The 23,843-nt window shown below is 43.8% G+C and overlaps 1 protein-coding gene across 1 annotated transcript in view; it reads left to right on the top strand.

Annotated features, from left to right (window-relative positions):
* The first annotated feature begins 5,132 nt into the window (after window positions 1–5,132).
* The window catches only part of LOC140739411 (sideroflexin-1), a 79,827-nt gene continuing 61,116 nt past the window's right edge, over window positions 5,133–23,843 (top strand). The window contains exon 1 of the mRNA XM_073067693.1: window positions 5,133–5,267. The gene's annotated coding sequence lies outside the window, so the exon portion shown is untranslated. The remainder of the gene's footprint in view (window positions 5,268–23,843) is intronic.

Here is a 23,843-nt window from a genome sequence, read left to right as displayed (position 1 = left end):
TTACGAAGCAAAGCTGTGGAATCAGGGGAGCCGGCTTTCCTGGTGTTAGTTAAAAGCGATTGCCCGTGATTCCAGCCACAGACTCCCGATTCGGAATCTAACGCACGTGGCTTCCTTCAAAATGGCTTCCCGCTACGACGGGATCGCTATCGTGTCTCCTTGGTGCGTCTAAAGGGGTCGTCCCCCCCAGACCCTCCTTTATACTTCCTCACGGGATCGCAGGTGTCAATCTCTCTCTCAACCAGCCCACTTTGCCCGAGGGCTTTACACGTGGTCTTCATGAGACAATAGTCAGGGTCGCTTTATTCTGCATCCCGGTGGAACGTGGTCTTCAGCACGTCTCCCTCTCTCTCCCATTTCCTGTGCCTATTCAGCACGTCTCTCTCTCTCTTGGGTCATTGACCCCCCCCCCCCCCTTCACTAGGGCTCTTGCGATTCTCGCAAAGGAGGGGGCTGGTATCATAACACAACCAACTGGCAGGATGTATTCAAGGACATTTTCACCCTTTCACTGCTACGGGCAGAAGTTCCCACTTGTTTCAAAAAGGCAACAAATATACCATTATGTCTAAGAATAATGTGAGCTGCCTTAATGACTATCGCCCAGTAGCACTCACATCTACAGTGATGAAATGCTATGAGAGTTTGGTCAGGACTAAACTGAACTCCTGCCTCAGCAAGGACCTGGACCTAAGGCAATTTGCCTATCGCCACAATAGGTCAATGGCAGACGCAATCTCAATGAATCTTCACATTGCCTTAGACCACCTGAAAAATACAAACACCTATGTTAGGATGCTGTTCATTAACTATAGCTCATCATTTAAAACCATCTGATTTAAACCATTTAAACCATTTAAAAAAATCTGATTGACAAGTTTCAGAACCTGGGCCTCTGTATCTCCCTCTGCAATCGGATCCACAACTTCCTAACCAGAAGACCACAATCTGTGCAAATTAGTGATAATATCTCCTCCTCGCTAACAATCAACACTGGTGCACCTCAGGGATGTGTGCTTAATCCACTGCTCTACTCTCTATGACTGTGCAGCTAGGCATAGGTAGGCATAGTACATTATTATACTCTCTGACATGACTGTGCAGCTAGGCATAGCTGAAATACCATCTATAAATTTGCTGATGATACAACCATTATTGGTAAAATCTCAGATGGAGATTTGAGGGTGATGTGAAGGTGTTCAGGGATGAGATATACCAACCAGTGGAGTGGTGTCACAGCATCAATCTTGCACCCAATGTCAGTAAGATGAAAGTGTTGATTGTGGACTTCAGGAACGGTAAGACAAGGGAACACATACCAATCCTCATAGAGGGAATCAGACGTGGAGAGAGTGAGCAGTTTCAAATTCCTGGGTATCAAGATCTCTGAGGATCTAACCTTGTCCCAGCAAATCGATACTGTTATAAAGAAGGCAAGAAAACGGCTATACTTCATTAGGATTTTGAAGAGATTTGGTGTGTCAACAAAGACACTCAAAACTTTCTATAGATGTACAGTGGACAACATTCTGACAGGCTGCATCCCTGTCTGGTATTTGGGGGGGTGGGGTGGGGCTACTGCACAGGACCGAAAGAAGCTGCAGAGGGACATAAATTCAGTGGCCTCCACCTTGGGTACTAGCAGACAAAGTACCCAGGACATCTTCAAGGAACGGTGTCTTAGAAAAGTTAAGGACCCCCAGCACCCAGGGCGTGCCCTTTTCTCATTGTTACCATCAGATAGGAGGTACAGAAGCCTGAAGACACTGGGTGATTCAGGAACAGCTTCTTCCCCTCTGTCATTCAGTTCCTAAATTGATATTGAACCTGTGACCACTACCTCACTATTTAAATATATATTATTTCTGTTTTTGCTTGATTTTTAATCTATTCAATATACGTATACTGTAATCGACTTATTTATTTATTTATTTTCTTTCTATCGCCGTGAAATTTGTTAACTTATGTAGTATTGTATTGAACTACTGCTGCTAAGTTAACAAATTTCATGACATGTGAAGGTGATAATAAAACTGATTCTGATTCTCTGTAGCACTCTTCATTGAATTTGAGTTGATCCCCTGACTTGATAGTATTGGCAGAGAGAGGGATATACCAGACAAAGAGGTTACAGATTGTGATAGCGTGCATTTCTACTGCTGCTGATGGTCCACATTATTGCCTCATTTTAAGCTCCTAGAGATGTTCCAAGTCATTCCCATTTAACATCAAACATGATGAAGGCTGTTCTTGGTGTTATGAAAGGACTTTCCCTTTGCAAGTCACCTCTACATGTTATTATGTGGAAGATGCATCTGCCACAGATACATTGATGAGTGTGTCATATTGGTACCCCCCCCCCCCACTATCTTTTGCAATGTGGCACATCTATCTGTGACGGTTTGTCCAGCAATGGTGTCACCAAGCCATCTTTAATGATGGACATTGAAGTGCCACACTGAAGTTCTTCTTTCAAATGTTATTCAGCACTGAATCATCTATTGAACAGGACAGCAAATGGTAATCAGTTGGTGATAAAGAGTATGAGACTTCATGGGGCCTAGATGAAAGACTGAAGATCCCCAGTCTACCTATTCTCACCTGATTCCTGACACAAAATATTAACTATCCATTTACCTCCACAGATGCCGCCTGACCCACTGAGCTCCTCCAGCTATTTGTGTGCTCTCCACCTATAGACCCTATCCCACTGTTGGTGAGATGGGATGTACCCAGCAATTATAATGGAGAAATCTGGCACGTCATTTGAATGATAATCAGACTATTGCTGGATATCTTTATGAGGTAACTTTCCTATATCAGAACCCGGATGTTTGTAAAGAGGACTTTGCAGGGTTAGTTGGGCGTGAAACCACATTGCACCATCCAAATTCTGTGCCAAGGTCAATGCCAGGTCATCCATTTTAATCATTCTTTATGTCAACATAGTTTCTAATGTTAAAGCTGGAGATGATACAGTTTGTTAGTACTTTTCAGATAGTGCTTAATTTAAGAACAACTTCTCAGTTAGTTCTTGAGTTAAACAGGCCAGACAGTAAAGACAGCAGATTCTACTCCCATCCCCCCCCCCCCCCACCCATTCTATGGCATGAGTAGATGAGTTTTTTAGGGCAATCGAGTAATTTTGTGGTCATTGTAACTAATGCCCAGTGTAACATTTCATATATTCCAAACTGACAATGTTGGTATCATCTGTAAACTTTTAAATATGACCCCCTTCCATTAGGAAAATTCATTCATATATACAATGAAAAACAAAGGACCTTACAAAGAACCTTGTGAATACCCACTACATGGAAAAAAAAACTACCTTTAGTTACCACCCTTCACAAACCTTTCCCGTTTCCTATGCTTACTCTGTCCATACACATAAAATAATGGAGGAACTCAGCAGACCAGGCAACATCTATGGAAAAAAGTACAGTCGATGTTTCAGGCCTGCTGAAGGGCCCGAAATGTCAACTGTACTCTTTTCCAAAGTTGCTGCCTCCAGCATTTTGTGTGTGCTGCTTGGACTTCCAGCATCCGCAGATCTTCCCTTGTTTTTGATTGGCCTATTCTTGTCAAATTACTTTTCAATCTCCCAGTCCTCTAGTTCTGATAAAGGCCAGGGCCTTCACTTTGTTCTCACTGCAAATCTGAAAAACTTGCAATATATTGTATCCTTGCCAGGTGACTCAAAGATGTTGAAATTCTGTGTTTTTATATATATATATATATATACTCTTTTGATGATGGTATCACATTACACTGAAGCTAAGAACAAGCCAAAACCCAAAGGCAACTGCTTATAATCATCTGCATTCCAAAGCATATACAACAATTAATTGGTCACTAGCGACCAAAAGGCATGTTTCAGATTATTCAGATGTGAATAAAGTCCATCTTAATGCTGTGAGCACAACCCATTGTGGTGTGAATGCATTTGCATCATTTTCCAAATGTTCTAGATTTAAGCAATGTTTCATATGCGATCAATGTATACAATCGTCACAGTGTAAAACAATGCCACTGATTACTCAACAAAAATAACTGATCATTTATCTTGCTGATTTTGCATACCTTGCCAAGTAAATTGGCTGCTATTTTGCCGATGCAGCAATTGGACTTCAAACTTAATTAACTGTGAAGTGGTGTATGGTGATATGGAGTGGTTGTATAAGGTGCAAATTAATGTTCAAACCTACTTTGTCTGTCAAAATATTAGTCTATCTACTCAGAAATGTGCAAAGAGCTAATGATCAAAAGTGAAAAAAACACACGGTTTTATGGACCTATAATTTTGAGAGGTTACAAGAGGACTAAAATAGGAATAGGAATAAAAATCTTATTGCTCTCAGAAAGGGCCTTACTGAGAAAATACCTGGAATGTTGTGTACTGTTTTATTTCCATAAAAGGATATCCTTGCCATATGAGTGCATCAAAGATTCGTCAGAGTGGTTCTTGGGGTGCAGTATGATTGAATAAACACCCTGTATGCTGCTGTTTAAATTGGTGAGCAACAAATCAGAATACAGTACAGGCTTAAGCTACTCATTAAGGTTGGGAAAGATGTTATGAGAGATCCTGCAACATACTAAATTCCTAGAAGTGCTCTATCACATAGATGTGGGGATAATGTTCCCCGAGATAAGGAATCTAAAAATAGGGGTCACTTTCTCGGATAACGAGATAGGTTATTGAAGATAACCGAGACAAAATTTCTTCATTCTGATGGTGATGAATCCATGCAAACCTCTATCTTAGAGAGCTGTGAAGGATTAGTTCAGTTAATAGATTTCGCAAGATTAAGATAATTGAAGGACATGGGGATAGTGCGGGAAATTAAATCTCATCTTCTGCAATAAGCCACAATGCATTTGGTCTGAGGTAGAACAGCAGCCTTTGAATGGCGCAGACTGGACCCGGCACCGGGACGAAACTGCCCCTCACGCTTCCATCGGAGGCATTCATTCCGATTCTCATTCACCTGTCACCGTCGCCACTCCGGGGTCTCGGCCCGGCTCGGCTCACGCGCAGGCAGGCGCTTTCACGCTCACGCTCACGCTCACGCCCCTTATCCGCGTGTCGGGAGACCCCGGCACCCGGAGCACCCCACCCCCTCCCTCCCTCCATCCCGAACGTTTCCCCATGCACGTGTCCGTTTAGTTGGGCTCGCGCGCTGTCAGCGGCAGCACTTCCGGGTGAAGCGCTTCACCGATCAGTGGCACTACTGACTGGAAAGTGGCAGCGAGAGCGGCGAGCGGTAAGTCGGCGGTCGCTGATGTCCGTGATAGACTGTAGATTGCCGTTTCCCGTCGTGAGGTGACGGAGTGGCTTTCTCCGGGGGGGTTTGAGCGGGGTGGGGGGTGTCCCGCGAGTTGAGCAGGACCGAGGCAGTAGCCGCCGCCCCTCAGGACCCTCAGCCCCTTCAGTCACTTGGTGATCAGGGAGGGAATCCTGTCCCAGGCATTGGCAGCCCGGGATTCCGATGGCCACTGGTAGTGTTCAGCGCTGAGTAAATCACATGAACGGCCTCACCATTGCAAGGATTCCTTGCTCATTTGATTTGGCTTGTTCGCTTAGCAGCTGCTGCAATAAATGTTGGCAATGTATGTTTGTACAATACAATTATGCGCGATATAGCGAATGGGCTCAGTTGGTCGGTTTTCTTTCTCCTCGCCAGTCAGTTTTGATTGATCGACACTGTAGGCAATTTAGCCGTGTATTGTGGATTACTAGGAATCGTGTTCACGTTGCTTACGTGTCGCGGAAAATTTTGCTGACTGCCTATTTTAATCCTTTGGAGCTCCGTTCAACTATTATAGTGATGCACAGGCTTCAGTATTTCTGATGGAATGGTTTCCTGAGTTGCACCAAAACAGCTTGCATCTGAGATGAAAATGAAGCTCTGGAATTGATCTATCAATTGAGGGCATGTTACATAAAAATAAAATCAACTCAGTAAGCTGGCTTTGCAATAATTGGTTTAATTTTTGTTGATTTCAGTTTCAGCACGCATCTCTGGTTGGTATAGACATTTACATTCTAAATTATGTTTTCTGTTCGTAGCTAAATGTAAAAGATTATTTTTGATCCCTGTAGTTTCATATGCTGTAGTGTAAACTGCTGACTGTTCATACTTGTTTCATTTACAGCCCATATCATATTAAATATTAACTATCAACTCGTTATCTTAGGTTAAAGCTTGCAGTGTTTCACAAATATTTTATTATTTAATTGTCCGTTCACAATGTAAAAATCTTTTACTAGGAAACATGCTATAGGCAAAATAATAGGCTGATAAATCTCCAAAGGCTGTTAACTCTCCAAGACCTGACTGATGGCTCACACCTTTGGGACAAATGGCTGCAATGATAGTGGATGCAGCAGTTACAATCTGTCAGAATTCTTTATGCAGTATTCTGTAGAGATGTTAGAAGATTAGAAAAATTATAGATGTAACTTCACTGTCAAGAAAATCAGGGCAGACACTGGCAATGACTGAAGTGATAATGAGAAAGACAGAAAGGTGATGTTGAGGTCAAGGTTAGATTACCTTTGAATGGATTGAAAGGTGGAATAAGCACATTTGGTCAGTTTGGCATACTCCTGCTTGTGTCCTTGGACTATTTTTGATTAATTCAAAATTATTTTGTAAGTTGGAAAGAAATGTTTGTCGGTGTAAAGTGAAAATTTAATGTTTAAAGTCTGAATGAGGTAGATTTGCGTTAAGAGAAATTATCTAAGTTCTAGTATAACATTTTTTCCAGAGGTTGGGCAGCGTCCCTCTTCCATCCATACATAAGATTTTTTTCATAAACAATGCAAATTCCTGTCTATTCCTCCTTCCCCACTGATCTCCCTCTTGGCACATATCCAAGGGAAAGCGGAACAAGTGCTACACTTGCCCCTACACCTCCTCCCTCACTGTCATTCAGGGCCCTAAACAGTCCTTCCAGTTGAGGCAACACATCACTTGTGAGGCTTTTGGGGTCATATACTGTACTGTGTCCAGTGCTCCCAGTGTAGCCTCTTGTATTTCAGTGAGACCTGACATAGATTGGAAGACCACTTCCCCAAGCACCTACGCTCTGTCTGCCTGAAATAGCAGTATCTCCCGATGGCCACCCATTTTAATTCTGCCCATTCCAATATGTCTATCCCTGGTCTCCTCCACTGTCATGAAAAGGCCACATTTGAGTTGGAGGAACAACGCCTTGTATTCCATGTGGGTAGCCTACAACCTGATGGCATGAACATCGATTTCTCAAACTTTCAGTAGTGCCCCCACCCCCTTCTCCTTCACTATTTTCCATCCCCTTTTCCCTCTCTCACCTTATCTCCTTGCCTACCCATGCCTAATGCTGCCTGGCTTGCTGAGTTCCTCCAGCATTTTTTCAAGGAATTTGCCTGGAAAATGGATGAAGGCAAGGCAGTGGCTGATTTTGTCGTGGTTACTTGAAATGACCTGGAGACACAGACAGTTCTTCAAGAAAATTAAACCTTTGTTTGCAAACAAAGGCTGAGGCAGTCAATGAACTTGTCACCGAAAGCCCACCGAGCTCCGGTGTACAGCATTCTTTATAGTAATTTCTTATCTCAGTTACATTTCGGTTTCATCAGCATACCCAATCAAGTTTTAATTGCATATCATCTATATATGAATTAATTAATCGTTCTTGCCTAGCCCGTGGTGCGCCACCATTATATTTCACCCGTTCGCATTGGGGCCTTATTCGTGGCCAAGATTATGTTTTCCAGACAACCTCCCTCACATTACATTCCTGCTCGCAGCATCCTGTCCGCCACCGTTATCTCGTACTAAACAAAGGCTGAGTGTAATACATGGGATGCATCTCAGCTAATAGTGCTGCTAACCAAACAGGTGTTCTGTAAGTGCCATAGTATGCAGCTAAGAGAGTACAAAGTATCTAGTGAAAACAACACATAGCAAAATGTGTCTAGTAAAATAATACATATTAATATTCAGTACCTAGAAGTGAGTACATAGTATAGTAAATAGCTAATACATAGTGATTATATTTCAGGTATATATAATGATTATGTCAGGTATATTTCTCAATATAATCCCCCCTTTGAGACCCACAGGGTCTCACACAGAAAGAGGACACTCAGAGGCCGTGCACCAAAGCCAAAATAAAGTCCAGCATTTTAATCCCAAATTTGGGTCAACTGTAATTTCCATACTTGGAGCTCAAAATGATCTCTCTCTGTTACCCTAGGCTGTTGAGCCAAAAACCTGTCCCTCCATAGCTGAGACAGGAAAAAAGACTCGGACACCCTTACAGACTAGTGTCCACATCATTAACACCCTCCAGTCCGCTTGATGCATCGTGCAGACTGTAACAGTACATCATCGGTTTTTCCCCTTGTCTGGGGTCAGATTCAACAATTTCCAGGAGCATCGGGAATTGTTTGGCTGTCGCACGCATTATTAAAGTCTTGAGACATGGAAGAAAACAGCACAGAATAAATGCACAACTTATCAGCACAATGCCTGCAGTCATTGCCAATTTAGTCAGCCACGCACCCCATCCCCCTAGTTTGCTTTCTAACCAGTCAAACCACTGATGCCCAAATCCTGCATTCTGTTTGACCTCCTTCCGCAGATCCTTTAATTTATTCATTGCTCTGGTGAAAGACCCTTCTGGGCTAGTATTGTTCGGTATGAAAGTGCAGCATTGTTCTCCAAACATTACACACACACCCCCTTTTTCTGCTAATAGCCAATCCAGTACCTGTCTGTTTTGCCACGCCATCCTGCTAGTTGCATCCAGCTGTTGCCCTAAGGCCTCCAGCGCATCATCGGTGTAGTTGATGAACCTCTGTTGATTGTAGTATATATAATTTATCCATTCAACATTTTTGCTTATCCCTATCACAGGTATGAGAGCTTCCCACCCTGCAGCAATCTCATTCCGTGCCTTGAATTTGTTAGGTATACCTCTCGGCTGTCCTATACTGTCAATCCGGATTGTCGGGTTAGGTTCATATTTTCTCTTCCGCCGTAGCAGTGTCCGCTGCTCAGGGAAGTTAGCGCTGGACTGTACTTCAGGGGACAGTATAACTTCCTGAAGCAGCATGACATGCGTACATGTTCCTGCCCAATTGAGGGGGAGCGTAGATCTCAGATCTCCTTTCTGTCCACACAGCCACCAAGTGTCTGCTAATGGGATAGTTTGAGAGTCCAATGCTCCCTCAGGAGGAGGGGTACCCATTGTATGTTTTTTACCTGGGGTGACGTCCCATGTCTGAGTGCAGTTGCCTTGGAAATGGCCAACCGGGCGAGTGCCCACCCACATGAAGCATTCATAACTCAGATGACCCTGCATTATAAATTGTTCCTGCATAGGTGTTTGGCTCCTTTTATTTATAGCCCAGGGTCTACTATAATTACAGTGATAGGCAAGCCTGTTTTGGTCAAAATGCGAGGACGCCTGATATAGCATACACCAATATGGGCACATGGGTGCATTGTTCAGACAGTTTCTATAACAGGGATCAGTGTTAACACAAATCCTCATGTAACAAGCCCTGGCACTGACTGGACCAGGACATCGTTGCCCACATCGCTCCCTGTGTTCCCTACGCCACTGCGCACAAGTGGAAGAATTATAAGGCATGGGGACTACATGCTGCGCAGGGTTTGCCTTTGAGCACAGGTAGCAATTCTGTCTTTCCATCGTGCTTGCTGTATACATTGCCCATTGGTACCATGTGTTCTCCTGTCGTGGCAAAACGGTGCGTGCTACTTCTCTTACTGCGTGCTCCCGAGTTTCCCAGGGTTACATCATTCCCATGCCATATCCTCCATGTTGATGGTTTCCAAATCTGCACTATAGTAGGCAGGTGTGTTATTCTGTGGGGCAAAACTGATTGTACCCAAACCATCCCCATTATCTGGAGGAATACTACTATTCCCAACTTCATTCCCAGAGTCATCAGAATTACCAAAGACCTCCCTTACCACCTGGTCAAATTCCTGTGCTGCAGTGTCGGCTTCTTGTTCCTCCTGGCTGGTCTCTGCAATTTGCTCCTCCTCACCACTTACCTCGGGTTCCACCTCTGACTGTACCTGCGGAACTGCCCTAGTGCAGTGGTTGAGATGATACCAAGTGGAACGCCCTTCCACCTGAACCGCAGTGGGTGATGCCTTGATTACCGTGAAAGGCCCTTCCCTTCTTGGTTCGTTCCACTTCCTTCGAAACGCTCGCACGTAGACCTGATCTCCCGGTCAGATTGGTCCTTCCCTTTGGACAGTCTCCGGCTCTTTCTGTTTTTCCTGTGTATAAATAGACTGATGTATCATAGTTAATTGCCACATATATTGTCTTAGTTCAAGTTCCAATTGCTCTAAACTGGGTCCCTTATATGGTCCCCTCCATTGGGGCACTGGCATGGGCCTTCCAGTTAGCATTTCATGTGGTGTCAAGCATGTTACCCAATTAGTCTGCATACGGTAACTCATTAATGCTAACGGTAATGCATCAACCCAATTCAGTCTAGTCTCTGCACAAATTTTGTTCAGCTTGGCCTTCAGAGTGCCATTGATTCTTTCCACCATGCCCTGTGACTATGGGTGGTACACACATACAAATTCTCAGTATTTGTAATACCAATTTGACCACCTTTTGGATGAAGGCCGAACCGTTGTCCGAGCTGATTTCCGTAGGTATTCCAAATCTTGGGATCACTTCATTTGTCAGGAACTTTACCACTGTTCCTGACCCTTGATCCTTCAAGGGTATTGCCTCTACCCATCTGCTGAACCTGTCAATTACCACCAGAATGTATCTTTTCCCTCTTACCGTCTTTATCATATCTATGTAGTCGATCACCAGATGTCAAAATGGTCCTTCAGGCACGGGTATGTGACCTATTGGGGTTGCAATCCCCCTTCGAACATTATTCTGTGCACAAACCTCACGTTGTGCTAAAACATAGTCTACCGAAGCCTGTAAGTAAGGCGACCAGAAACCATCCTTTTTTATTTTCCCTATTACTTCCCCCCTTGCACAATGGTCCACTCCATGTGCTTCTGAAATTAGGATAGTCAACAAAGGAGTAGGTGCTACCCACAAACCATCCTCCGTGCTCCACAGGCCTTCTGAGTTCTGCTTGGCCCCCCGTCGCCTCCACATTGTCTGTTCTGCCAACGTTGCCCTACCTTGCATTTCAACCAGGTCCTCTATCATGGGTTCTGGCTCTAGGCTTACCTGGGGTGCAATAATAACTGATGTACACCCAGACGCTTTCCTGGCTGCTTCATCTGCAGCTTGATTTCCTTTTGTTATCATACCATTCCCTTTCTTGTGTGCCTGGCATTTCACTATAGCCAGTGCTTGGGGTTTCATAAGTGCTTTTATTAAGTCTGAAATTTGCTGACAATACTGAATGGGGTCTCCATTACTTTTCCTGAAACCTCTCTGTTTCCACACTGCCCCAAACAGATGACACACCCCATGGGCATATGCCAAATCAGTGTAAATGTCTACTTTCTCACCTTCCATCATCTCACATGCTGCTGTTAAAGCCTTAAGTTCTGCTAGTTGGGCAGAGCACGGTTGTGGACAAGCTTCCACTCTGATGGTCTTGAAGCTTGACTGGTCCTGCTGTACTATTGAGAATCCTGCATGATTTCCATCATAATCCCTATAGCAAGAACCATCTACAAACAAAACCTTTTTATCCGAATCCTCTAGTGGCTCTGACTGTAAATCTGCTCTCAGCTTGGCAAATGTCATTGTTTTCCCTACACAATCATGGGGTTCTCCTTCGCAGCTCAAAGGGACATAATCAGCTACGTTACTGGTGGTACATCTTTGTATGGCTACATTTGGAAATGTCAACAGCATCTGATACGCTGCTATCCTGGCTGGTGTTAACACAAATTTCCCTCTATCCAGCAATTCTGCTACCTTGTGGTGTGTGTACAGTGTCACAGGATAACCCATAGTTACAGATGATGCCTTCTCATACGCATAGTACAGTGCTGCCAATCCCTGATAACAAGGTGGATACCCCTGGGCCACCTCATCCAGTTTTGCACTGTAGTACGCTATTGGCTGCTTCGCTTTCCCTGTACCTGTCACTTGTGTCAGCACTGCTGCAGCATAGCCTTCCCGTCGATTAGATACATACAAATGGAAAACCTTTTCATAGTCAGGCAATGCTAATGCTGGGGCTGACTGCAATTCCTGCTTAATAGTATTGAAAGCTATCTCCGCCTCCTCATTCCACTGCAGGCTAGTTCTCAAATTGGTATGGCCTGCTTCCTTCATTATCTTCCTCAATATACAATCTCAGCATATTCTCCAATCCAATCTGAGCTATATCCTGTCATTCCCAAAAACGTCATCATCTGCCCTACTGTTTGGGGCTTTGGAGCATTCGTTATCGCCTCAATCTGACTCGGCGCTACTGCCTTTACGCCTTTAGATACCATCCTTCCTAAATATTCCACCTGCTGCTTACAAAATTGCAGCTTTTTCTTAGATACTTTATGTCCTCCATATGCCAGTTTCTCTCAAAGTGTCACAGTATCCCGTTCACACTGCTCTTCACTTTCAGAGCAAATCAACAAATCATCCACATACTGTATCAGTGTACTTTCCAGCGGAATGCCATCCAAATCTTCCTTCAATACTTTATTAAAAACATATGGTGAATGCTTAAATCCTTGTGGCATTCTAGTGTAGGTGTACTGGCTGCCTCTGTATGTAAATGCAAACAAATACTGACACTGTTCGGCTAGGGGAATGCTGAAGAAAGCCAAACACAAATCAATTACTGAAAAGTAGCTTGCTTCTGGCGGGATGTTAGTCAGCAGTGTGTGTGGATTCGGGACCACTGCTGCCAAATCCTCCACTACCTCATTCACTGCTCGTAAGTCATGCACCAGTCTCCATTTAGACCTGTCCGCTTTTGGGACAGGCAACAGCGGAGTATTGCAGGGGCTGTTTACTCTCTTAAGCACTCCTGTCCCTAACAGTCCCTGTATCGTCGGCGCTATACTTTCCTCTGCTTCCGGTCTTAAGGGATATTGTGGTCTCCTAGGTGGAACTGCTCCTTTCTTTAACCTTACCTCCACCGGACTGGCTGTTTTTATTTTCCCCACGTCCGTGTCATGTTGCGACCACAGAATAGATGGCAACTTGTCCAATATTTTATTTTTCTGCCGACCCTTTGCCTTCCCCAACAACGGCATGTGTGGCTGAGGAGTTACTTCAACTTCCTTCATAGTTCCTGTCACATTTATGTTTACCCCTATTTTAATGTAGTTGTTGTCTCCGGATATCCATACCTCAGGCATAACCTTTCTCCAAACTGTTACGGTGCTTACCTGCTTTACTAGGGGTCCTAGGTCTTTAGACTGGTATCCCTCATTTACCAGCAGGGTTATGTGGGGTACAGCTTCTGGCATCCTGTACCATTCCTTCAAGAAGGTATTCCACTTGATTTGCAGGGCTGCCCCCTGCTTCCCAATTACAATGGCTTCCCCTTTTAGGTGTTATCGAATATCTGTCCTCATGTTCCACCTCCTCTCTACCTCCTTATTCTGAGCCTCATCGAAAATTACAGTACAATGTAACTCAGATTTGGGTGCTACAGCCTCAGGTAATATGGCCTGCACGCCCTGTTTCCACTTTTCCCAGGTATCCCAGATCTGATCTTCTATGTCCCCTATCCAAAAAACATTGGCTCTCTTATCTTCTTGCACTATTAATTGAGCCCCTGCTCTTTCCACACTTAACCCATTTCTGGTGCATTCTAATTTTAATTCCAGTTTCAATAGAGCATCTCTGCCTAACAAATTAATCGGAGTTCCTTTAGATACTAGTACTGGTAAGACAATTCCTTTATTTCCCATTTTCAAATGCACTGGAGCCGTGCACTGTGTTAACTGTGTTTTCCCCGAGAACCCTACCGTCTTAATAAATTTTCCTGACATGGGAAGGTGAAGGGCATACTGTGGCTGTACGCAAGTGTACGTGGCTCCAGTATCTATCATCATTGGTGTCAGTTGCCCTTCTAAAATAACCTGAACCATAGGTTCCTCCTCTGCCTCCCTCATTATCATTGGGTAATGTCCCTTCCCACTCGAGTTCTCGGGGCACCCCTAATACCTTGCATAGGGGTTTACAGGTCCGCTCGGACCCCCAGGAGCCGGCATGTGGCCAAACTGTGGCTCCCTTGCCATCGGCTCCTGCTGATACGAGACAGGCCATGGTTTAAATGGGCAGTCTCTCTTCATGTGTCCAGGCTGGTTGCATCCCCAGCACAATCTTTCTATCTGTCTTTCCCCCTGTCTCCTCACTAATCCTCTCTGCCCATAACTCCTCTGTCCCCCTCCTTGGGAGTTCCAGTCCTGTCTGGGCTGTTGCTTAACTCTACTCTTTCCCCAATAGGGCAACTGTGGAAATGCTCCGCCGAAGACATTCATTATTGGCATGGGGTTTTCTGGCCCTTGACTGACAGAATGACCGGTTCCTCCATCTAATGGTGTAATGGCTGTACTCACACTAGTGGTGGCTGGCAGCATCTTTTTGCTTTTTTCTTTGTCCTTCTTTTTCAGTTCTTCAAGCTGCATTTGCAATAGCTTTCGCTGCACCTCTTCTTGCTGCTCAGCCAGCTTTCGTTTGTCTCTTCGATATTTCTCCACCGCGTGGACTACGTGATCACTGAATGCTCGTGGGGTCAGTGATGACAGCCCAACCACTTCCTCCAATTTAGACTTGACCTGCGGAGGCATTGCATCCAAAATGCTCTGTCGGAACAGTGAGTTCAGAAACAAGCTATTTTCCACCTCTTGCTCAGTCTTCAGTCTCCACCTTTTCAACTGGTTTTCTACATAGGCTGCTGGGTTTTCAGTGTCTCCCAGTAGTTCCCCCTTTAAGGCTTTGGGGTCTACTCTGGGTGGATAAAGCTTCCTGAGGGCCTGCCATACCCTCTGTCTTACTGGATCAAAATTGGCCCCATCAGTCTGTGGGCTGTCCACATTCTGCAAGCCAGCCATTTCCATCAGTTCTTTCAACTTGGAAGTTCCGCAATCTTATCAGCAGTGCCTTCAAATCTCCCATAGCCAACAATCATCCCGTTGTTTCCTCCTCAAAGGCTCTAATCCACTTTCCTGCCCCCTCGTGCAGTCTAGGCAGAGTACTTTTTCAGCCCTTCCAGGTCCTGGGATCCCCAAGGGATATACTGTACTTGTCCTGATCCCTTTACCAGCAGTGGCAGCATTTCCTTCTCCCCGTTCCATGTAATCAAGCTTCCTTCCTCACTTGGTTCTTTATCTATTGCTGGCCCTAGTACTACTGGCTGCCACTCATACCTTCCTGGGGTATACCTTCTTCCTTGCTCCTTCTCCACTCTAGTCCCCTCTTCCATCTCCAATATCTGCCTTTCCGTCTCTCTCGTATTTCCTCCAAACTCTCGTCTCCTACCTTCCTCCAACTTCCTCTCAACTTACTCCATTCTTGCTGTCTAGATGATTCCTGTTCTCTTCTAGTCTGTCTGTCTCTACAGTATAACCGATACTCCTCATATTCCCTCTTCTCTCTCAGCTGCTGTAGCCTTTCCACTTCTCTTTCCATCTTCCTTCTTTCCTGTTCTACCTTTATCTTTTCTCCCTCTATCTCGTTCTTCAGCACCTCTCTAACCTTCTCATATTTCCTTCTTTCCTCCTCAGGGTCCCAGACCTCTACTTCCCCCTGCAGGCTTACTGTTCCTGATATAATGGGGCATTGCTTGGGCATTCCCTGCTCATGATAGGGAGGGGGTCTTTCTACTTCTTTCAGATCCAGGTATAGAGCTGAAGCCGGGCTTCTGTTAGATTTTTCCTCTCCATCACCCAACTGTTTTTCCTGTTCCCTTTTGTCTTTTTCGTTTATTATCAATATCCTGCCTGTTTTTCTCAATCTCTCTCCGTCCATCCTAAAAAGTTTCAATACTTCTATCTCCTGCTCTCTCCTTTCCTCCCTTTTCTTGGACTTATCGTTTGGTTTATGATTTTTAATTAGTGCTTCCATCTCTTCACACAAACTTACATCGAATGTCCCTTCTTTTGGCCATTTCGTGCGCAGGTTTTTGGTTCTTTTTTTCCCATTTCTCTGAAATTGCAATAATCTCACCTCTACTTACCGGGAATTTCTTGCACAGTATGTCTACTGCTGTTCCTTTTTCTTCCACCATGGTGTTTTCTCCTTCTCTTAGGTACTATTTCTTAAAAGTCTCACAGTTCAAATACTTCCCTGATCCTATCTTTACACCTAGCCCTACAGTTTATTCTACCAGTGTTTAAGCAATTTCTCAAATACTTCTTGCCTTCTATTCCGTTCTGCCCGAACAGCCCTCAACTTAGGGCATTACTCACAGAAGTTTCTCTTCACTCTCCCTGCCCGTTCAGCCCTTCGCTTTGTGCGAAGCAGTATCCACAGGGATTTGCTCTATTATTCCTTGCCCTGCCCGTTCAGCCCTTCGCTTTGTGCGAAGCGGTATCCACAGGGATTTACCAACACCACGTGGAATTTTCTTTACTCAACTTCTTGTTACCTTATTCGTACTTACCCCCACTGCAGTGTTCTCGATCAATCCTCTGAGCCTCCTGTCAAACCCTCAATTCTGCCAGATTCTTTGGATCGGAGAGACCCTTCGGCAGTTGCTACACACTTCTGAGTCCCCGAGACCCCCAAAACCAACAGAATTTTAATCCAAATTGTCGCAAAGAGCGCTTACCTTTTTCTGGGTGCACCCGTAATTCTGTTAGCTCTGTAAGGGCTCCCGAGGGACCGGGAAGCAGCCTCAACCCGCCAAATCTTTTCGGCGGTTCTCTTTCCGGTCCTGCTGCGGTCGCCAATTTTGTCGTGGTTACTTGAAATGACCTGGAGACACAGACAATTCTTCAAGAAAATTAAACCTTTATTTGCAAACAAAGGCTGAGGCAATCAATGAACTTGTCACCGAAAGCCCACCGAGCTCCGGTGTACAGCATTCTTTTTAGTAATTTCTTATCTCAGTTACATTTCGGTTTCATCAGCATACCCAATCAAGTTTTAATTGCATATCATCTATATATGAATTAATTAATCGCTCTTGCCTAGCCCGCGGTACGTCACCATTGTTTTTCACCCGTTCGCATTGGGACCTTATTCGTGGCCAAGATTATGTTTTCCAGACAACCTCCCTCACATTACATTCCTGCTCGCAGCATCCTGTCCGCCACCGTTATCTCGTACTAAACAAAGGCTGAGTGTAGTACATGGGATGCATCTCAGCTAATAGTGCTGCTAACCAAACAGGTGTTCTGTAAGTGCCATGATATGCAGCTAAGAGAGTACAAAGTATCTAGTGAAAACAACACATAGCAAAATGTGTCTAGTAAAATAATACATATTAATATTCAGTACCTAGAAGTGAGTACATAGTATAGTAAATAGCTAATACATAGTGATTATATTTCAAGTATATATAATGATTATGTCAGGTATATTTCTCAATATTGTCAGTATGGACTTTAGTAAGGCATTTGACAAGGTGCTGCATGGGAGGCTTGTTAAGAAGGTTCAGTCTCTCAGCATTCAGGATGAGGTAGTAAATTGGTTTAGACATTGGCTTTGTGGGAGAAGCCAGAGAGTGGTAGTAGAGTGTTCCCTCTCTGACTGGAGGCCTGTGACTAGTGGTGTGCCGCAAGGATTGATGTTGGGTCCTTTGTTGTTTGACATCTATATCAATGATTTGGATGATAATGCAGTAAACTGGATCAACAAATTTGCAAATGACACCAAGATTGGGGATGTAGTGGACAGTCATAAAGGCTATAATGGCTTGCAGAGAGATCTGGATCACCTGGAAAAATGGGCTGAAAAATGACAGATAGAATTTAATGCAGACAAATGTGAGGTTTTACATGTCGGTAGGACCAACCAGGGTAGGTCTTGCACTGAATGGTAGGACACTGAGGAGTGTGGTAGAACAAAGGGATCTGGGAATACAGGTGCATAATTCATTGAAAGATGGGATGTTATATTGATGTTGGTGAGGCCTAATTTGCAGAATTATGTGTAGTTTTGGTCACCTACCTATAGGAAAGATATAAACAAGGTTGAAAGAGTGCAGAGAAAATTTACAAGGATGTTGCCAGGTGTGGAGGGTCTGGTTATAGGGGAAGATTGACTAGGTAGGACTTTGCTCCAAGGTGGTCAATTTGGTGCATGACTTGAGCCATAATTCCTGGAGCTAGTTAATCTTTTCAGCATTCTTGAAGCTTTTGCATTCCATCTATAGCACAGCTCCTAGGGTTGGACACTCTAGGAACTGCACTATTGGAAGAATGTGGATGGACAAGAATCAGTGGATGTAGTGTATTTGAACTTTCAGAAAGCTTTCAGTAAGGTTCCAGATAGTTTTAAAAAACTGTGTAAACTTAAAGTGCATGGAATTGGGGGAACATACTACTGTGGTTAGCATGTTGGTTAGCAATCAGGAAACAGTGTAGCGGGAAATGAAATCTATTCTAAGTGACAGAAAATGACTCATTGGCTACTGTAGGGTTTCATACTTGGACCTCTGTTATTTAAATCATGTATAAATCTTCAAGATAAGTGAAATAAATGTAATAGTGTGGATCTCTGTGGATGACAAAGCTGGGATGGATTTTGTGCTAAGAAGTTCCAGTTTAAACAGGTCAAGTGAGTGGGGAAATACCGGGAAGATAATTTGTTATGTGCATAATTGTGAAGGTATCCACTTTGGCAAAAAAAAACAGGAGGGAAGATTATATGCATGGCTAAGGACTAGGGATGAGGGAGTTGCAATGAAACATGGATGTTCTTGTAACCCAGGTGGTTAGCAAATGTCCATTGGCCTTCATGGTGAGAGATTTGCATTCAGGAGGAGGTTGCCTTAATACAGTCATATATTGGTTTTTGGTGAGAATTGTGTGTAGATTTGGCATCCTTACCTGAGAAAGGATGTTCCTACTATGGAAAGAATGAAGCAAAAGTTCACCAGACTGACTTCTGGGGTGTCAGAACTAATACAGTATATGAAATGAGATTGAAATTGCTTAGTTTCTGTTTACTAGAGTTTAGTAGAATGAAAGATGACCTTGTTGAAACACACAAATTCCTGATGGAGTGAACAAACTTGATGCAGGAAGAATGTTCACAATCAGGAGTAAGTCCAGAATGGAGGGCAAAAGTAAACGAAATAGGATAAGCTGTTTAGGACAGGAATGATCAAGATGGCGCTGGTGAACTATGGTGATGTATTGTGGGCTACTTACAAAACTTCTAAATCTACCTCGCACTGCAATCTGCGGCCTGTAATTTCCCTTTAAGCAACAAACTTTTGAACCATCGTAACGAACTGGAGATTTGACAATCTTCAGGTGAATTTGTCAGATTTAACTCTCAAGCATACAGATGGAGTACCTTTAAGTGAACCAAAGCTACATTGTCATGGCCAGAAGAGAGGGAGGAGGGAAGGACTCCAAGTGAGGTCAAAATGCCAAGGAATGAAAATTCCTCTGCCCAGCAACTTGTTAACAAGTTGCTGGAGAATAAGACTGAGAACCTATGGTCAAGATTGTTTTATCGGAGGAAAATGAGAGATTGCTCTCTCTTTCACTGAGACATGGCTCACTCTGGACATGCTGAATATGTCTGAAAGACCCAAAGGCTTCTCAACACACAGGATGGACTGGACTGCTGACTAAGAGCAAGCAGAAGGAGGGGTCTGTGATTCATGATAAGCTCTTCATGGTGCTTGGACATAGTGATTTTGTTGCACTCTTGTTTCACCAATCTTGAACATATGATGATCAAGTGCCAACTGTTGTACTCAACAAAAGAGTTCTCCTCTATGATCCTGGCCACAGTTTACATACTGCCAAAAGCCACTGTTAATCAGGCACTGAAGATATTGAATGCTGCCATTACCAAACAGGAAACATCCCACCCCAACACATTTCAAATCATAGTCGGGAATTCAGTCAGGTTTGTTTGATGAAATCTTTCCCCAATTATCATCAGCATATAATCAGCAGCACACATTCAACCACTGCTATACTATGATTAAGAATGCCTACCATTCCATGGCTAGACTGCATTTTGGGAAATCTAATCACTTGGCTATCCTCCTCTTGCCTGCATGCAGGCAGAGGCTGATGAGCAAGGCTCCAGAGATGAGGACGACAAAGAGGTAGTTGCGGAAAGCAGAGGAGTGGCTACAGGACTGCTTCAACTCGGCAGACTGGGCTGTGTTCAAGAACTAATCAGGATCTGAATGAACACACCACAGTTGTCACAGACTTTATAAAACAATCATAGACAAGTGTGTCCCCATCCAGAAGCCCTGGATGAACTTTGAGATCCACAGTCTGCTGAAAGCCAGATCAGTGGTGTTCAGGTCTGGTGACCATTTCACATACAAAGTAGTACCGTAGATTCCGGACTACAGAGCGCACCTGATTAAAAGCCGCTGGCTCTAATTTTAGAAATAAAATCATTTTTTAAATTATACAGGCCGCTTCGGATTTTAGGCCGCACCGAATTTCCAGCGGAACGGATTTTCAGCGCACTGGATTTCCGGCGGACCGGATTTTCGGCGCACTGGATTTCCGGCGGACCGGATTTTCGGCGCACCGGATTTTCGGCCGCTTGTAATATGAGATATTTACACAGAAAGATATTACACGTGTTGGGCTTCAAATTCTGCCCTGTGTTCGTTTTGGAAGAGAGACAACCAACACCGGATTACAGTGCAGCGTGGCTTTATTGCAGAACGCGTTTTGCCTTCCCCTTACATTCTGCTCTTATTTATACTCCTTTTTCCCCCAAACCAAACCCTCGCTACACATATTTGGTGAGGCTAAACTTTGTTATACCTACCGGTATTTGGTAACATCGGACACTTGTGTCCTTATTGGCCCGATACCATTCACACACGAGTTTTACTGTTTTTTTGTTTACTGAATCGCTAGCAGTTTCGGTGCAGCGGAATCCTCAGTTTCGCTCCCTCCCTCCCTTGTACTGCTGTCTAATATCACGTGAGCCATTCCTGACCTGAAGCGGCAGTCCCAAATTAAATCTCCACCGTCTCACCATCGATTCATGTATGCCAAGATTACGCGCAGCAGCTCGATTTCCTTGTTCAACCGCCAGATTGATTGCCTTTAACTTAAAAGCTGCATCATATGCTTTTCTTCGAGTGTTTTCCATGTTGATGAGGGTGAGTACAAATGGCTGATTTACAATAATTTGTGAAGTGCGCTTGATTTATCGTACAATTTCATTGGACCTCTGTGAACTACTCATCAATTTTATTGGTCTACTGTTACGAGGCAAAATGTTTTGGCGGCATGGGAAAAAACTTTCTATTAGCCGCACCTTATTATAAGCCGCTATGTTCAATGCTGTTCAAAGCATGGGAAAAAAGTAGCGGCTTATAATCCGACATCTACGGTAATTCCAGACTAAACTTGAATCACTGAAGGATACTCGACTGCTGTAGCGGGGCTTTAATGCTATTATCTCTGACAAAGTGAAACCAAGTAACAGGTGACAACAAGGCTTCACTCACAGATGAACTCGATACCTTCTTTGCTCATTTTGACCATCAAAACATGGAGGAATTTTTACAAACTCACATCCCCTTATAACCCTGTGATTTCATTCTCTGAGGCCGATACGAAAGCACCCTTCAGGAATGTGAACCCATGGAAAGCATCGGGCCCAAGGGTACCTGGCCGTGTATTAAAGACCTGTACTGATCAATTGGCTGGAGTGTTCACTGATATCCTTAACCTCTCGCTTTGGCACACTGAGGTCCCACCTGCTTCAATCAGTCTTCAATTATACTCATGCCTAAGAGGATCATAGTAGCCTGTCTCAATGACTATCATCCAGTAGCAATTACTCCACTGTGATGAAGTGCTTTGAGAGGCTGGTGATGAAACATATCAACTCTTGCCTGAAAAGCAACTTGCATCTACTCTGACTTGCCTTCCATCACAACAGGTCCACAGCAGATGCCATTTCATTGGCTCTTCACTCAACCCTGAAACTTCTGGATAGCAAAGGTACATACACCAGGATGCTCTTTATCAACTACAACTTGGCATTCAATACTATCATCCCCTCAAAACAAATCAATAAGCTTCTAGACCATGGTCTCAATGAGTCTTTGTGCAATTGGATCCTCAATTTTGTCACTTACAGACCGAGGTCAGTTTGGATTTGCAACAGCATCTCTTCCACAATCTCCATCAATACAGGTGCAACACAAGGCTGTGTGCTTAGCCCACCTGCTCTAGTCACTTTTCACTAATGATTGTGTGGCTAAGCACAGCTCCAATGCCATATTCAAGTTTGCTGATAACTCCACTGTGGTGACAGCAAAGGTGTTAATGAATCAACATATGGGGGGGGGGGGGATTGAAAATCTGATGGAGTGTGCTGCAACAACAGCCTTACTCAATGTCAACTAAGGCCAAGGAACTGATTATTGACTCCGTGAGCCAGTCATCATTGGAGGATCAGAGGTGGAGGGAGTTAGAATCTTAAAATTCCTTGGTGTTGTCATTTCAGAGCATCTATCCTGGGCCCAGCACGTAAATGCCATTACAAACAAAGCACAGCAATGTCTCTACTTCCTTAGAAGTTTGCTAAGATTCAGCATGACATCTAAAATTTTGACATATGTCTATAGATGTGTGATGGAGAGTGTATTGACTGGTTGCATCATGGCCTAGTATGGAAACACCAATGCCCTTGAGCGGAAAATCCTACAAACAGTAATGGAAACAGCCCACTCCATCACGAATAAATCCCTCCACAGGTTTGAGCATATCTATGTGGAGTACTGTCGCAGGGAAGCAGCAGCTTTCATCAAGGACCACCACTGCCCAGGCCAATCTCTTTGTGCTGCTTCCATCAGGAAGAATGTACAGGATTCCCAGGACTCACCACCAGGTTCAGGAACAGCCATCAAGCTCTTGAACCATAAGGATAACTTCACTATAGGGAAACTATTCCCACTGAACTGGACTCGTCTTCAATGACTCTTCATCTCATGTTCTCTATTTATTGCTTATTTATTTGTTGTTATTATTGTATTTGCACAGGTTGTTGTCTTTTGCACTTTGGTTGTTTGTTCGTCCTGTTAAGTGTAATCTTGCATTGATTTACTGTGAATGCCGGCAAAAAAATGAATCTCAGGGTTGTATACGGTGACATATATGTACTTTGATAATCAATTTACTTTGAACTTTTGAAGAATTTCCTCACCCAAAAATGGTAAACTCTGTATCACAGAAGGCTGAGTCCAAATCATTAAATATATTTATAATTTCAAAGTATAAATTTGGATATGTTACCTTTCACTACCTTGAGATTCAATTTCTTGCAGGCATTTACAAGAACTAAATTTATATTTATACTTTGAAATTTCCATAAAATTTATGGAAAACTACATATAAACAGACAAAGACCCTTCTTTTGCACATGGGTTGTTTGACAAACTTTGCAAGTACAAACAGAAATATTGAGAACATGAGCTGTAAAGAAGCCTTGTAAGTGAGACTATGGGTTGTGGAATCATTTCTGACTGGTGATGTTGCAGTTACCCATTCCTGTTCAGAAAACTGATTGTTGTAGGGTAATAACTATTCCTAAACCTGGTGATGTGGGACTCAAGGCTTCTTTATCTCCTGTCCAATGGAAGTAGAAAAAAGTGAGCATGGGCTGGACGGTAGGAGTTTTTGATGATGGATGCTGCTTTCTTGTGGCCCCATATAATTGTATACTCAGTGGTGGAGATG

This window comes from Hemitrygon akajei, chromosome 15 (genome assembly GCF_048418815.1).
Source record: "Hemitrygon akajei chromosome 15, sHemAka1.3, whole genome shotgun sequence".
Lineage (NCBI taxonomy): Eukaryota > Metazoa > Chordata > Chondrichthyes > Myliobatiformes > Dasyatidae > Hemitrygon > Hemitrygon akajei.
Note: the sequence above shows the minus strand (reverse complement) of the source record. Positions and strands in the feature narration are given on the sequence as shown.